Source organism: Camelus ferus, chromosome 34 (assembly GCF_009834535.1).
Source record: "Camelus ferus isolate YT-003-E chromosome 34, BCGSAC_Cfer_1.0, whole genome shotgun sequence".
In the NCBI taxonomy this organism is placed as follows: Eukaryota; Metazoa; Chordata; class Mammalia; order Artiodactyla; family Camelidae; genus Camelus; species Camelus ferus.
In genome coordinates, this window is record NC_045729.1 from 17,506,309 (window position 1) to 17,522,111 (window position 15,803).

Consider the following 15,803-nt stretch of genomic DNA (forward strand, 5'->3'; position numbering starts at 1 on the left):
CTTATGTAGTAAAAATATCCTTCAAAAATATGTGAAATAAAGTTATCTTCAGATAATTAAAATTTGACATAATTTGTTACTGGAAGATCTGGGCGAAAGGAAATACTAAAGGGATTTATTCCTGAATGAGGAAAACGATTACATATAAAAGTGAGGATATACAGGAAAGAAAGTGACAGAAAGGTTAGATATGCGGCAAGTGTGAATGGAGACCAACACTATGGAACCATAAAATAGCTTGTGGCATTAAATCCCATGACAGAAATAGCACAAAAGGCAGGGAGTTGTAAGTAGATGAAAGTTCTAAGGTTCTTGCATCCTTCGGGGAGTGATGGTGGTGCTGATGTGTATCAGACTCTTATCAACTCAAAGTTCCATGTTGTAGGCACCATGACAACCACAAAATGATAGTAAATGAAGGTTGACTTCAGATGCTAACACGGGGGTTGAGAAAAATGTTAATCCCGAAGGAAGCCTGAAAAGAGAAGAAAGGAACATGGTGGGGGTGAGAGAGAACTGAGAGTAAGGTGGTAGGGAAGTAGACCCACATATGTCAGTTTGTAATACATTTATGAATGAACGTGTTGAAATGAAGTAACCTAATTACCTCAATTAAAGAACACAACTGGATTAAAAAAAATTACATGGCAATTATGTGGAGAACGTTTGAAAGCAAGATGATTGTAAAACATATACCATGAAAACATTTTCAAAATTAAAGTGGTGTAACTGGGTTAATATCAGACAAAATAAAGACTAAGGCAAGAGTCGTTACTGGAAATAAAGAGGGACATTTTAAAACATTAAGTTTCCATACACTTAAAACCTGAACTTCCATGCACCTAGTAACATGTATACATTATACAAATATGATAAAACACACGCACACAGGCGCACACACACACAAAGGAGAAACAGACGAATCTACAATGATAGTGAGAGATCTTAAGGCATCTTTCTCCATAACTGGTGGATCAAACAGACACAAAAGAATCAATAAGGTTATAAAAGATCTGTGCAGCATGCTAAACAAACTTGACCTTGTTGACAACAAATATTTAAAACACTGCACCCAACAGTCGGGTTGCAGCTGCGCTTGGGTTGCCCACTGCTCCCGAGTGGACTGGTCTCTCAGGAACCCGGTACCTCCATGGGTTGAGGTCAGCCTGCAGTTGAGTCCCAAGAGACATAAACAGAGCTGTGTCCATGTTCCCTACTTTCCACCAATGACTAGGAAGAAGATGAGAGTTCAAGCTTTCCCATCCCCAGCACCTGCATTAAAAATAAATCAGTAAACAAATAAACCTAATTACCTTCCCCTAAAACAAAAACAAACAAAAATAAAACATTGAAAAAAAAAAAAAAGAGTCCAAGTTTTCCCAATTTGTGGATTGCTCCAGTCTCAGAAATATCTGTTGGTATGATCCATGGCAGAAATAATATTCAAAAGAATTTTGAGACTTGTAATGCTGGGTAAACACTAGTAATACCAAATTAAAAACGAAGGTGGTGGGGGGCGGGCACAGCTCAGCGGCAGAGCGCGTGCTCAGCACATACCAGTTCCTGGGCTCAATTCCCAGTGCCTCCGTTAAGGGAAAGGAAAAGTGAAGGAAAGGGACGTTCAATTCAAGTCCTGCATTTTGATGCAAAGACAGTTCGGCCAGGATAGGGGTTCAGCAGTCAGGCTCACGTGGACGAGAGCGGAGGGTCCCTAGAAGACAGAATCAAGGTGCGATGCAACCTTGGGCTGCACCGAGTGAACTTTAGATCCCCTTTCAAGGGAGCTAATCCCAGGGAAGCTGGTCAGACGCGATGGCCGGGTACAGGGGAGGTCGAACCGGCGGAGGAGCTCAGCGCCCAAAGCCCCTCGCCGCTGATTAGCGGAAGCACCTTCCCGAGTCCCCGCGCGGTTTTGTCTCGGTGGCTTCTGGCTCTGAGTGCAAGGAAGTTCCTTTTCTCTCCACTGGATAGTTTGTCTTGTGTGCGATCATGTCCAGAGCACCAGCCCACTAGGATGACAAATAAACTCCACTGAAATTTCCCAATTTATTGAATAGTCCCTTTTGAGAATATGCTTAAGGGTCTTTTTCAAACCCGTGAGATGAAGCTGGATTCCGGGAGGAAGCCCCAGTCTGGGTCTGAGACGGCAGCAGAAAGGAGGCAGAAACACAGCTTACCGCACAGGGGAGGGAGGCCAGCGGTTAGGGGCTGGGATCTGCGCAGGGCCAAACCTCAGCTCAAGGGCTCAGCTGTGTGACCTTGGGTGGGTCACCTGATGTTTGTGAGCCTTGACAGCCTCATGTGAAACGCGGATGATACTGCTACCCGCTTACAGAGCTGCCATAAAGCTCAAGTGAGGCAGCGGTTAAAGTTCTTATCATGGCGTCTGGCAGGCAGGCTGTATGAGCTATAACCTTGAAAGATGTTAACCAGAGGGAACCAGACGATTTCTTTAGTCCTCTGACACACAGCCTAGTCTAAAATGAGGACCCTGGTTTGATGCCAAGAGACAAGAATGTTATCGTCCCCGACACAGAGTAGTAACTGCCCTCTAAGTATCCATTAACCGAGAAGATTCATGACAACAGAAAGATATAAATTCAGTTCTTTTAAATGGATGTTTGTTTTGATAATCCTAACGTGCGCGGCCCTCTGAAAAATAGTAGCGTGTTGATACATAAAACGCAAGGGGCTCCAGCGGACCCAGGAAGACCACAGACGCGGCAGCGTGCGGACATGCTCCCGGGTGGGCTTCCGGGCAGCAGGGAAAAGTCAGCCGTGGGGGGGTTTGAGGCGGGCATCCCCCCTCCCGCTCAGAGGCCCGGGCTGCTGCTTCACCTCACACCTGCGTGCTTCCCTCTCCCTTCCTCTCCTTTCAAAACCGACGCCATGCGCTGCTGCCGGAGGGCCAGGGAGCGATGAACTGGACATGGGCATCGAAATGACGGTGACCTGCCCATTGCTGTCTGTATGAACTTGAGCGACTCATGTCACCTGTATCTTGACCTATAAAAATAGTTAGTAACAACACCTTCATTTCAAAAATAAATAATGTAACATACGCCCTATTCCCAGTATCATGCCTGACAGTCCAGAGAGTTAACTCTCTCCCTCACTTCCTCTTTACCCCCACGCAGTCCCCAGATGCAGCACATTTTAGGTAAGAGATAGTTAATAGACGTTTGAGTGACTAATGGCTTGTCAGTGACTAATGGATATACGTCTTTTCATGTTGTCTGGGTGAGTGGTTATTTTAAGTGACTGAGCTGAAATATTAGGATATGATTGGAAGAAAACACCCCCAGATTTGAATAGGGCTTCACCCAGAGAATACTCACTGTAGGAATTCCTGCTGCCCATACAAGCCCAGGAACCATGCTTTTGGCCCCAGCATCTTGGGGCAATCATCACGCCCTGTACACCTTGGGATGTTCTGCCTGAGGGCGGCAGTCACTCCGGTGTGGCTCTTCCACTGTGGTCCCCTTAGCTCCCCGTTCAAATAAGGTACGTGTCATAGAGTATTTTAATTCACCCATTTGTACATGTTTGCCTGGTCCCTATCAGACAGCAAAAAAACGTCTCTGGTTTGGGCCAGAGTCATCCTATATCACTAGTACCTGCCGTTAGCTCGACATGTAAAAGGTCTTTGGCAAAAGCTAAGCGAAGGAGTGAGAAGTTACAAGAAAAAACCCCAAATCCTATGGCCCTTTGGAAGCAGGAAAATGTTTGGCTCGTGCACCCGCGGGAGGCAGGTTTCTGATCCCAGTGGTGGAGGAGCCTCGTCTGCTGCAGCAGGTGGACCCACCTGCCTCATGGCTCGGACGGAAGGTCTCCAGCACCATTCACAGGACGTGACCTTGGTGCTTAGAGTTGAACATACCAGGCAGCCAGCAGAAGGCACAGGCTTTTCCTTCAGGAATAATATGACGGGAGAGAGGAGCTATATCTTACCTTTCCAAGAAGTAATTTAATTCTCCAGTAGCTAGCACGGCTGGAGAGGCTCCCTGTAGCTCTTGGGAGCCTCTGATCTCATTCCCTTCGGCCCTCAGTGTGGCTTTGGCTCAAGTACGAGGGAACTAACAGTGCTGTGCCTGCAGGCCAGTGACCTTTCCCCAGATCTGACCTCCCCGGCATTTGTGTGTTCTGAGAGAGTAAGAGAGCGGTGCCCAGACACCTCTGCGGCGAAGGCAGCCTCAGCTCCCACCTCCAGGCCTTCCTCACTTTCTGAAACGGCCGGACGCATGAGGTCACTTCCTCAGTGGGGTCCCCGTCCACACGTCTGCACCTCTCCCCGGGCTGGCCAGTTCTCTGCACCGCTGCTTCTGGAGTATGTCCACAACAACAAGATCATCAAGTCAAAACAGTCTCCCTTCTCCAAGCGCCAACCCCACCGTTGAGCAATAGGATGAAGTCGGGATCCGCAGCCCACGTGCCCCATCTTTCACCCTCTGGGCTCAGCCTACATTGTCTGTTCCTCTCCTAACCCTCCCCTGTAAGACAGCGCCCTGTGCACCCAACTCTTGCACTAGGACCTTGCCACCGCTGTGCCTTTGCATCAGCTGCTCCTTCTGCCTGGAATCAACCTCTGCCTTTAAAATTAGCTCTCTCCTGGAGTCAGGAACAGAGCCTGGCGTTGCTGGATTTCCCCGGACGCTTCGAGGAGCTCATTTCAGCAAACGCGTCTGAAGGACCTACTCTGGCCAGAAGATGCTTTCAATCGGTTGCTCCTTTACAAAAACCGAAGCTTTTTTGTTTTTTACTGTAAATTGGCTTACAGTGTCTGTTTTCTTCTGAGGACAGGAAGCTGCTTTGGTCTTTTGAGCTGAATTGTGTCTCAGATTCATTCATTGAAGCCCCAGCTCCCAATACTTCAGAACGTGACTGCATCTGGGGACAGGGCCTTTAAAGAGGTGGTTAAGTTAAAATGAGGCTGTCAGGGTGGAGCCTAATTCAGTCCCACTGGCGTCCTTAGGAGAAGAGGAAATTTGGACACACACACAGGCAGCAGGGGTGCCCGCATACAGAGGAAAGGGCGTGTGAGGACACAGCGAGAAGGCGGTCGTGGTCATCTTACAAGTCAAGGAGAGAGGCCGCAGAAGGAACCCACCCTGTGACACCTTGACCTTGAACTTCCAGCCACTGGAACCGTGAGAAGATAAATTTCTGTTGTTTAACTCTCCACCCACTCCACCAAGTCCGTGGTGTTTCGTTATATCAGCCCCAGCAGACTTGTACACATGTTAACAAGCAACATGTTCTTGTTCATCGTGGAATTCTTTACATTTTTAATACTTAGAGCTTCTTGGAACGTAGAAGATAATCAGTAAAGGTGTATCGAACGGCAGGAAGACTCTGGGGTCGGCCTCATGGCAGAGGACTTGGATGTAAGCATCACCTTCTGGGGGAAAGGGCGTATCCAGCCACGGAGAGAACTGGGGAGCTCCCAGGAGTCCAGGGCAGTGATAAAATGACAGGGGCCCCACTCCCCACCCCCAGCCAGGCACATGCTCAGGTGCCTCTGAAGACGCCTCTTCCCTCCTGAAGACCTTCGCATCACTTTGGGGTGACAGTGAGTTTCCAGATTCTTGGCTTGGCTTTTCTTTATCATAAGGAAAGAAGAGAAGGTCTTCTTTTATTTTTTTTCCATGTCGAAATGTATTAGTGTAACCTCCAGCCCACATACTGCCTGCCACCTCTTAAAAATAGGACATTCCTCTTTAGTGAAATAACATGCCAGCAACAAAGACAAACGGAGAGCAGCAAGAAAAGGAACTGGGGAGGCTGTGAATCGCTTTCTTTCTTTCCCACATAAATATAGTAAGAGAATGTCCGATGCATAATTACGCTTTGGGGAAAGATCTCAGCCCATTTATAGGGGCACAGTGAGGACTCTGCTTTTACTGAGCCAACTTCTTTTCTACTTGAGGGAAAAGGGATGTTGGAGCCAAGTTATACCCAGCGTGACCTTTTCCCTTTCCTTTCTCAAACGACAACTTTTCCAGACCGTCTTCTCGGGTAACGTTCTCACTGCACCCTGCCTATGGTAAATGTCCTCTACCTGTGTCCTCATAGCACACTCACTCGCATGATCTTGTGAGTGCCCCAATTTATGCTCGTTTATATATATATTTCCTCAAGATCGCAAAGATTTAGTTGCAAGGCGTGACTGACTTAGTGTCCAATGCTCTACAAGTTTGTTTACTGTACAAATGAACAGAGGAGATGACATTTGTCTCCCCAATCTGCTCCTTATGCATGAACACACACACACACGCATGCATGCATGTGCACGCGCACACACACATGCACGCACATACACACACACTCAGAGACTATACGGTTTACTGGCTATTGCTTGCAGCTAAAGAGAGTTGATCTGGTTGAATATGTAACTCCAAGACACAGGGACCAATAGCAAATTGAGGTGCTTCCAGGGAACTGAGAGAATCAGTTCAACACTGAACGATAAGCCACAGAGATGCTAAGACCATCCACCTCGTACTGGCAGAGCCAGAATGGAAACAAGGCCTCTTGACTTTCAGTTCTGTTCCAGGCCCAACTATCCTTTGAGGCTGTCTGTTTTGGGGAGACTAGTTCTCCAGCGTGCCCAGTGATGCTGAAAGCTATCCAAAATGCTTTCCAACTATTCCACATATGGTTGGGAGGAGATAGAATATGGAGGTGGAGTGGATCAGAGGGGAAATAGTAGCCATCACTGGCCCTCCTCCAAGCTCTGCTGGGTAGCCTGGCTGGGGAAATTTCTCTTAGAGAGTCCCCTTCCCTGCACACACACACGCATACGCACACACGCACACACACGCGCACACACACGTGCACACACACACAATTCTCTATTCTTCTCCCTTTCCTTGAGAGCCCAGCAGCCTCACTGTGCTGTCAGACTTCTACCTGCCTGGCAGAACGTCCTCTCCCAAGCCTGCCTTCACAGGGTCTCAAGCTCTGGACTGCTCGTTCTTCACTGGTCTTACCAGAACTGCCCAGTCTCCACTCTTGTCGTCACCATTGCACCTGTTCCAGAAAAAGCAATGTATTAGCCCAAAGAAATGCATGTGGGCCTGCCAAGTACCGCCAGAAGGCCAGTGAGGAGGACATCATGTCAAGGAGGAGGGGCTTCCTGAGAGCACATCACAAATGTTCCCTGTGTTTTAAGCCTCCTCTGCTCAGCACGCTGGGGCTGTGCACAGCTTGCTGCAGAACTTCTACTTTGATAAGAGTTTGGAGACAGAAGCCTGATTAGACTTAAGTTCTCCATGTCATAGGGGAGTGTCTCATCAACTTTTGAAAACCTGTTCTCTTAGAGCTCTCTGCGGTTTTAAGATTTATGTGTGGATCAATCTGAATATTTCATATTCAATCAATAACTCATTTGAATTCTGCATCCCAGTGTCTCCATGTGCAATTCTGCAAGAGAGCAAGACTGTCTCTGCTCTTTCGGGACAGGGACACCAGTGAACTCAATGCCAGGCAAGCCCTCCAGGGTTGAAGGTAGTGGGTCCTCTAAAGCAAGTCAGAGCGCGGCTGAAGGACGAGGCAACGTTAACAAATGAACCTAGAATGGTTATAGTAATTCACTCATTCACCGTAGATTTATTCGCAGAGCAGCTTGGTTTTGATTTTTCTCTAGGAGATTCCGACATCTCCTTGGAAATATAGAATAATTCACATCTATTATTCTCAGAAGTGAGGGGCTAGAGAAGAAAGAATAAAATTTAGGCTCCAATGTGAAGTCTCCACGGTCAAAGCATGTGATCGCTTCCTTACGTGGACCCAGGAAGCTCTGTCATCCTTCTGCATGGATAATGCAAGCTTGCTCCAAATTCATGAGCCCCAAGTATTAGTTGTAAGATTTTTAAAAACCTAATATCATATAGAAGCGCCAAGAGGAAGGATGGTGTATTAAAGGGGCCTCTCTTACGGAGGCAATTTGACAACCGTTGGTTTTATGAACAAGCTCAGGCTTCAGAATCAGTAAGTCCCAGGTTCCAGGGTGCTGGCTGCCTCTCCAAGCCCTGTCTTCCCCGTCTCTGAAATTGAGGTAATCACACCGACGTCAAAGAGGCGTGTGTGTGCGTGCGATGTGGATGAAAAAGAGAAAATCCTTATGAAGCGCTTATCCCAGCATGAGGAGCATAGCAGGTTTTCAGTAACCGTCGACTCCTGTGTCTCCCAAGTGTCAATCCTGAGAAGTGACTGAAGGCAGCTCCCCTCTCCTTCCTGGCATCATTCCGCCTCTTCTTTGGGTTCTCAAAGGGCGTGGCCGAGTGCTGCCACCCGGTCCCTAGCAGGAACACTCTGAATGACAGGTCGGCGTCCGCTGACCCTCAAGACATTGTTCAGATTGGCTTCTGTCACTCAAAAGTGGTTGTAGAGCCGCATAAAAGCAAACATGAAATTTTTTTCTATTTCCTAATATATACATGTATTTATGTATAACATATGCATGTGTATGTTATAAATATTGTAATGAGATTCATATTATTAATACGAAATTACGCCTCAAATTACCTCCAATCAAGTAAAATTGACCATCTGGGAAAAAGCATCTTCTTTATCCGGTGGCTTCACGGCTCCCTGGCACGAAGCCAGGCGTTCCCAGAGGCGCGTGTGCCCCTCTCTGAGAAATCTGATGGAGATTCAAATTCCTTTCCAGTGAAGAGAGATCAGAACGGGAATGCTCAGGCCTGGCTCGCCGTCCTCTCTGGTCTTGGGCGGGATGCTTTCCATCCCTGAAGTGACGACAGGGCCCGTCGGCCCGCCTGCAGTGGCCGGCTTCACCACAGGGGCACACACGGCGCGCCATCTCACTGGCTGTCTCAGCAGGTGTTGTGTGTCAGGACAAGGGGCGCCGTGCCTTTCTGCCCCTAAGCCGTTGCGGTGTATGAGGACCAAACGAGGGCCAGCCGTGACGCAGAGCTACGACAGAGAATGACCAGGTGAACACGCCATAGACAGACACACGCCGGGCTCCTGCCCCAGGGAGCAGCCCTCGCCCTGGGCCTGGGCTTGCTTCCTAGAAGCGGGAGTGGGAGGCCTGGCTGGCAGTGACCTTCATTAGCTCTGAACCAGCTCTTCCTCTCTCTTTCCCCGTAGAGATTTATTTATTCATTTGCCTTGGCGTGGTTAATGGGAACTGAGGCTGGGGATGGCGGGTAGCCAGTAGTGGATGGAGAGTGTTATATATTGCTTCCTGAAGGGTGACACTGGGGGCGGGGAGGGCGGGAGGAAGGGAGGGCCGGCGGGGGAGGAGATGGGCGGCTGAGGTCCGCTCTAATTGAATACCTAGTGAGCAAGATGGATGGTCCCCCCCAGGGAGCAATTAGAACTTGAAGTAGCAGGAAGAAAGAGGAAGAAAAAAGCTGGGTGGGGGCAGAGAAATCGGGTCATGGAGAGGAATACCCGATGGGGTCTAAATTTCAGAATAAGGCAGATAAACCGGGCAGCAGAGGTGGAGGTGGGGTGGGAGGGCTGGAAGTGGAGGCCACACACCCGCCCCAGCAGCAGGCCCACCCTGGGCGGTGGCAGCCGGGCTGTGATGTAAGAAAGGCCTTCCTGTCTCCCCCTGGGACATCGCATCTCCGTGTTTGATGATGCGTGAAAGTCATTATTTAGGTTTAGGATTTTGAGTCCCCCGTGGGAGGTAATACTTTAAGCTGTGATCATTGTCTCACACTGCGGCGTGAGTGTGCTGTGTGGTGGTGGTGGTGGCGGAGTTGTTCAGAGTAAGTTAATACCTGGAAAAAGCAAGTTAGGGGACAATGAGAGGGTGTGTGAAGGGAGGGCATGGGACTGAGGGCCCCAGAAACGGATCACTTCTGTCTTCTCTGTCCCCCCACGCTGACTGCTCTACGGCGGGATCTGGATGGCTGGGTGCCCTACCCCAGGAACACAGGAAGTGGGGCAGGAAGGACGCTCGAGGGAGGAGGAGGATGGGGTGGAGCTGGCCTGGGGTGCATGGATGGGGAGCATGTGCGAGGATCTGGGGAGACAGGCAGACAGCTGGTTCAGGGACAAGTGCCCAAAGTGGAGGTTCTTCGGGAAGAGGTGGTAGAAAAAAATACGGTTGGAATGGCAGGTGGGTGAGTAGCAGGCCAGATGTGAGGGGTATTAAACATACACGATGGAGTTTGGGCTTGACTTTGTAGATCACCGGAAGGGCCCACCAGAGCTTTCTGAGCAGGAAGCAGAGGAGAGGAGGTTGAGAGCAAGGGTGAAGTAACTTAGCCCCTGGACCTCAGCTCATTTGCTCTTCCTAACACCCCAGGAAGGAATGCCTTCTGCAGCCAGGGAGCTTGTGATCTGAGCAGCTGGCCACCTGCCCAAGGACATTCAGCTACAAAGCAGTAGAGCTGAGACTCAAACGTGGGTCTCTCTGAAACCCAGATGGGTGCCTTTCGGTGACTATGTGTCGGCGTAGTTTTGTGAGACTGAAATTCTCCACCAATGTGCCATGTTTTGTTAGTGAGGGTGTTGGTTTCCCTGGGCTGCAGGATGCATGACCACAGACTCAGTGGCTTCAAAGAGCAGAAATGTATTCTCTTGGAGTTCTGGAGGCTAGAGGTCTGAAATCGAGGTTCTCTCTGAAGGCTCCAGGGGAGAATCCTTCTTGCCTCTTTTTGCTGCCAACGGCTCCAGGAATTTTCTGACTCACGGCCTCACGACTGTAACCTCTGCCTCCACCTTCACATGGCCTCCTTTGCTAATGCTCCAAGCGCAGGCTTATCCATCAGGTAGAGAGTACCAAACAGGTGAGCCCCGGCAAGATGAGGGTGACGTCCTCCACATGGGTCCTTACGCTGGTTTGTTTGCTAAGTTCATTTGTACTAAACTCTTTCACATATGCTCTGTGGCTGGATCCTCGGAGGAAGGATAAAGCAGGCTTTTTTGTTTTTAATTAGAAAAATGTGTTGCTCAAGAAAACCAAATCCTTGAGTCTCAACATCCAACTACTCCGACTGCTTACCTTTCTCTCGCGCATCTAATGATTGTGCATGTGTGAGGGTGTTGATACAACGTGAAGAAGGACGTTCTCCTTCCAAGCTGTTGGAGAACGGAAGACCCCACTGCAGGGAGAAATGAGCAGCTCATCAGTGGAAGGTACTGTGGGTTCAAATGCACACCCCCTCCCATCACCACCAAAAAATACGTCCACATCCTAAGCCCCAGGACCTGTGAAGGTGCCTCATTTGGAAACAGGGTCTTTGCAGATGGAGTTAAGTGAAGGATCTCGAGATGAGATCCTCCTGGCTTTAGGGAGGTCCCAGATCCAATGTCTGGTGCCCTGATAAGAGAAAGGAGTGGGAAATATGGGACACAGGCACAGGGGAGAAAGCCAAGACTGGGGTGATGCAGCCACAAGCCAAGGGATGCTAGGAGCCACCAGAAACTGGCAGAGCCAAGGAAGGGAGAGAGGACCTGCCTGCAGACATGTTGACTTAAGACTTCTAGCTCCAGACTATTCTGTTGTCTTTAGCTTCCAAGTTTCTCATGATCTCTTGCATCAGTGACAGGAAAGTAATACAGAGGGGTCCCACGGGGGATGTGTGCCCCCTAGGGAAGGACATCTCCAAAGGGATCTGAGAATCAGAAAAGCACGTCGTCTGGCTGGGTGACTTTCAAGCTTCTTTCTAATGCTCAGATTACAACAGAGCGTTTTCACTCAATTGCATTATGTACTTATAATTTAATGTTCTGCTTTTACATTTAATGCAATTTTATGACTCTCTCTATATATAATTTCATATATTTGTCTCTAATGACTACATAATATGCTATCAAATGAATGTATCATAACTTTCTAACCCTCTCTTACTGTTGATGCCAACAGTTTAAATATTTTTTACTATTATAAACCATACTGCTGCAGACCTGGCTACTCAAGCAACCATCTTGCTTTTGACATCCGGCTGGGGGTGAGACGTCTGGTGACGTCTGAAGACTTCGATGATCACAAGTTGTTGGGAGGGTGGCTATTGTCCTCTCGTGGGTAGAGGCCAAGGATGCAGCTAAACATCCAACCTACAGGATGTCTTTCCACAGCAAACACTATCCAGTTCAAAATGTCACCAGTGATGCATTTGAGAAAACATGCCTTAGGGTAAAATCTCAGGAGTGATGTCCGTAGGTCCTCGGGTTTGACTCCTGATCTGTGCTGGAGGAGAGAAAGCACCTGCCCGGCAGTCACAGGCTGGCCAGTGGCGGAGCCAGGGCCACACCCGGGGCAGCCTCCGGTCCAGTGCTGTCATCCTGCTGGCCCGGTGCCTCTCCTCCATGGTCCAAAGCCAGGAAACCATCCAACAAAGGGTTTCAGGACCGAGAACCAATGAAAGGTGAGTACCCCGGGGCCTCGGTGCTCAGGCCCTTGACGACTTTGGGGAAGTGAAATTTACTCCTCTTCTACACGGAACGTCCGTTCCCACCGTGTTAGGAAGACTTCCCTGAACACTCCAGTCCACCTGCCGGGCCACAGCGTAGACGCCCCTCACTGCCTGCGCTGCCCATGAAAGCACTTTAGACGTTCTGGCATGCGGTGGGCCCTTAGTAGCTGCTTGGAGAATGAATGCCTATCAGTTTCATAGCTCTCTGTGAACGGTCTTGGGTATGGATATGGTCTGGTCTGAAGCAGTGACTATAGGAAAACGCATGCTCTTTGAAACTTGGAATGGTCCAGGCAGCATCTCCGCCCTCTCCTCCATCACCTGAGACTCAGGGGCTGCTCCCCACAGGACGGTGGAGGGATCCGTTTCATCAGTGCTCGCAGAGCACGGGCCTGAGGTGGGCCCCTTCCACGTCAGCTGGGAGCTCATTGGCAACGCAGAGGGCCGCTTCCTGGGTTTAAAATCCGTCACCTCCCCAAAGCCCAGAGCCACGCTTATACGTAGGCAGACGAAGAGGGGCTTCCCTCCCCTACCACGGTCCCGGGAGGCGCTTGGGTGCTCAGGGGGAGCTGATCTGGGCAAGACGCTGCTCCTTGCCAGTGAAGGTGAGGAGACTGTGTAATGAGGCACCGGGCAGGGAGGGGGCACGTACCCCTTTAGTAAAACGAACACAAATTCCTCACAAGAGTCTTCGGAATGACATGAATCCTCGTCAGGGTATAACGTGCTGTTTCTGATCCTTTAAGGGGAAAAACAGTCACCGCCCGGAGTTAAGCCTCTCGCCCCCATTCCTCTTTCTCTGCTCTCAAGCATATTCCAGAGCTCCCTCCCCACCCCACCGCTTCCTACCCCCTGGAGACCAGACCACGCTTCTTCTTTGTATCAAAGCCACAGAGATGGGGACTAGACAGAGTCATCGGGACGGAGAGGATGTTTCAGGTGCAAGAAGGCTGGAGGATGGGGATTTTGTTATTTTGTTGGAAGGATGGCACTCCCTGGACAGGGGAAGGGGTAAGAGACACCAAAGGGTCTTGGAAGAAGAAACTTGGAGAGAGGAGCGAGAGAGAGGACAGCTTTGCAGGTGCTGCTTCCCCCTTTGTGAGGTGTGAGGGGGCTGGGGAGTGAGGCCAGGGGCTAATGCCTGGATCCCATTTCCCACCCTTTCCCCTAAGCCTGGAGGAGTGGGACCAGATCCCTTCAGCAGGAAGCCACTTCCCAGAGCGATTGTTTGGTTGGAGGAAGACAAGAGAAGAAAAAGAAGGAAGTCCTCACCCCCGACCCCATCCCTCTGGTCATCCAACTGAATAATCCACACTCTATTCATGGATTATTGGGTGGTACGAAGCATTTGCCCTTAGACTGTGAACCAGCTGGAAAAAGGTAAAAAATTCTCCTTAATTAGTGTTACTCTCTGTGGGACAGTGAGCCAGGATCTTCTATGCAGATTTTATGCAAATAAGAAAAGTGAGAACCAAAAGGTCTGATAACCACATCACAGTAAAATAGCATTTCGGGTCCAAGACACCAAGCCTGGGCTCCTCCCCACATCTGACTGTCTCTGAGCCCCTGTGAGGAGAAAGGAGACCCACTTGTGTGGTCTCTGGGGGCCGCGGTGGGTGCCGAGCAAGGGAGACAGTGGTCCGCATGGCCAAGGGAGAGGATGTGCTGGCCCGCTCTGTGTACCACATGAAGCTCATAAACCCCAGCCTGTGATTCACAGCTCTTAGTTTCTCCCCTCCACGCCACAGTGAAACTGAGAGGTCTCTGCTTTCCAAGAAGCATCCGGAGAGTCTTGGAAAGGCACTGATCATGTCGGCAGGCACACGCCTCCCTGAAGGACAGCGCGGTCGCCGTGGAGCGGTGTGAACTGCGCTGCGGGCAGGGAGCCCCTGCCGCCGACGTGCGGTGGATGGCGTGCGCTGGACTCCTTTCAGAGAGAGCCTTTCCGATTTCAAAGGATCAAACGTCCTTCGTGGAGCAAAACGTGTTCGCAGTCCTCTTCTTCTTCTCCATCCAACCTCAGTCAAAGCTTCACCGCTTTCTCGCTGTTTTCCTCCCTCCCGCACTCTCTGTGCACTCCGTGCAAACGTACAAGGTGGTGAAGCTCAGATTCGCTGCACGGTGACTCAGACCAGAATAAATGTGCCCGGACGTCTCTGGTTGCCCACTTAAGCAGCCATGGCCTCTTTTTATTTGCGATTTTGCTCTGCACCCCCATGGATGCTGGAGCACTGAGAAGACGTACTGAATGCAGGACTGAGACACCGAATGAACAAATAGCCTATACTTACGAAGTGTTTCCAGCTCCAGGTGCTCCCTCCCCGCCTCATCTCATGGTGGCTGAATCGGCACCGCCACGCCCCTAAGGACGCCCTCCTCTTGGGGAGTGGTTCTCCGAGGGAGCCACTGAACGCTCACTAATGCTTTTTGATATAACCTCTGTCTCAGGCATCACAGATTGGGAGGGGAGAGTGTCCACGTGGGGCGGCCGCTCCTATCAGCTCTGCCTCCCAGCCCTGCAGCCCCAGGACTGGCCCAGTGAGCTTGGAGAAGGGATGAGGAGATGGAGAGAGAGGCTGGCTGTGGCCACGAGGCTTGTTGAGATCACTTGTGGGGCCTGGGGCGGCCCTGTGTTCATGAGTCACTTTGGCTAAGTTTAGTGCTGGCGTCAGTGGCAGAACAGATGGGCAGTCAGAGCAAAGACATTCTGCTGGCCCCTGGCCCGGCACAACCCCATCCAGCTGGTCAGCCTGCGGGCTGACCCAGCGCAGCCGGGTATGAGCTGAGGACAGGAGCCCGTGACTGCCCATCCTTCCTTAGGCACTCATTCATTCAGGAACTTTGAGTGAGCACCAGTCAGCCGAAGGCAAATACAGGTCCCTCCCACAAAGAGCACGTGATCTACGTGGAAGACGGACTGGAACCCCACAGTTACATCAACAGGATGCAAGCAGACGGAAAATGGACAGGAAATAACAGTGACAGAAACGTGGACAGTGCTTTACAGTGAACAAGGCATTCTCTCAAATCTGCCATTTCCTTTGCTTCAAACAGTAACCACGGGGTGGAGTGGGGGGTTGCATTATCATCTCCAAGTTACAGATCAGCACACCGAGCAGTGAGGGAAGCTGCCCAGGGCCCCGGAGGAAACAGACTGAGGGAGCTGGGAGTCCAGACGTCCTCCTTCAACTCCCAATTCAGTCTTTTTCAAACCACGTCACTGCTACATCAGGTCTTTTAAGGGTGGTCATGAAGGACATGAGGCGCATTTGCTTGGTTAGGAGACCGTGGTGGAGGAGCTTGAGTTCAGGACAGTGCTGCGAAGTGAATGATCTTGGCATCTCTGCACTTTACCATCCTTTCGACCTCTGTCACCCACTCAACAGCTCAACACCCGCCACCCCCATA

General features: G+C 50.3%; 1 long non-coding RNA gene across 1 annotated transcript; it reads right to left on the reverse strand.

Annotated features, from left to right (window-relative positions):
* Nucleotides 1–397: 397 nt before the first annotated feature.
* Nucleotides 398–14,811, reverse strand: LOC116661275. Its single transcript, XR_004317100.1, has 5 exons — nt 14,687–14,811; nt 10,982–11,081; nt 6,910–7,029; nt 2,839–3,006; nt 398–2,009 (listed from the first exon to the last, which is right to left on the reverse strand). It is a non-coding gene; the product is annotated as an uncharacterized LOC116661275 (long non-coding RNA).
* Nucleotides 14,812–15,803: the final 992 nt, after the last annotated feature.